Source organism: Arachis ipaensis, chromosome B06 (genome assembly GCF_000816755.2).
Source record: "Arachis ipaensis cultivar K30076 chromosome B06, Araip1.1, whole genome shotgun sequence".
In the NCBI taxonomy this organism is placed as follows: Eukaryota; Viridiplantae; Streptophyta; class Magnoliopsida; order Fabales; family Fabaceae; genus Arachis; species Arachis ipaensis.
In genome coordinates, this window is record NC_029790.2 from 41,858,408 (window position 1) to 41,859,810 (window position 1,403).

Sequence of the window (1,403 nt, forward strand, 5' to 3'; positions counted from 1 at the left end):
TAAACCAATTTGGCAACATAAGTAATTAATAAGAGAAATAGATAAACCAAAGTATTAGAATCAATAAAAGTAGAAAAGAAACTAAATTAAAGGAACATTGAACCTGGAATTGAAAAGACGAAGAAATCCTAAATCCTAAAACCTAAGAGAGAGGAGAGAGCCTCCTTCTCTAAAAACTACATCTAAAAACCTAAAAAATTGTGTATATTATGAATGAATGATTGATTCCCCCACTCTGTAGCCTTTAATCTGTATTTTTTGGGCCGAAAAATGGGTCAAAAACAGCCAAGAAATCGCCCCCTAGCGATTTCTAATACGTCCAGCACGCGGCAAAGTCACGCATACGCGTCGTCCACCCGTACGCGTGGATTGAATTTTCTCCAGGTCACGCGTGTGTGTCACCTAACAAAGTGGCAACTATGAAAAATTATATATTGTTTTGAAGCCCCGGATGTTAGCTTTTCAACGCAACTAGAACCGCTTCATTTGGACTTTTGTAGCTCAAGTTATGGTCAATTTTGTACCAAGAGGTCAGGCTGAACAGCTTTAGCAGTTCCTTCAGTTTCTTGTATTCCTTCCACTTTCGCATGCTTCCTTTCCATTCTCTAAGCCATTCATGCTCTGTAATCTCTGAAAACACTTAACACACATATCACAGCATTGAATGGTAAAAAGAGGGGATTAAACATAGCAAATTTAAGGCCAAAGAAGAATGTTTTCAATCATAGCACAAAATCAGGAAGGAAAATGTAAAACCATGCAATTAGTATGAATAAGTGAGTAAAAAATTGATAAAAACCACTCAATTGAGCACAAGATAAACCATAAAATAGTGGTTTATCAATCTCCCCACACTTAAACATTAGCATGTCCTCATGCTAAGCTCAAGGAAACTATAAGAGTGAAGGGAAAATGGTGGAACTTATGCAATGCAATGCAACTTATGAATATGAATATGGTGCACGAAATTGTGATCTCCAGGCTCGAACAAATCCTGGTAATGGCTCCAAAGCTTGGTGCTCTGATCTTAATTCATAATTGTCACAACTTCGATACAACTAACCAGCAAGTGCACTGGGTCGTCCAAGTAATACCTTACGTGAGTAAGGGTCGAATCCCACGGAGATTGTTGGTATGAAGCAAGCTATGGTCACCTTGCAAATCTCAGTCAGGCAGATATAAATTGATAATGGTGTTTTCGAATATTAATTAATAAAATAGGGATAGAGACACTTATGTAATTCATTGATAGGAATTTCAGATAAGTGAATGGAGATGCTTTCGTTCCTCTGAACCTCTGCTTTCCTACTATCTTCATCCAGTCAGTCTTACTCCTTTCCATGGCTGGCTTTATGTGATACATCACCACTGTCAATGGCTACTTTCAGTCATCTCACGGGAAA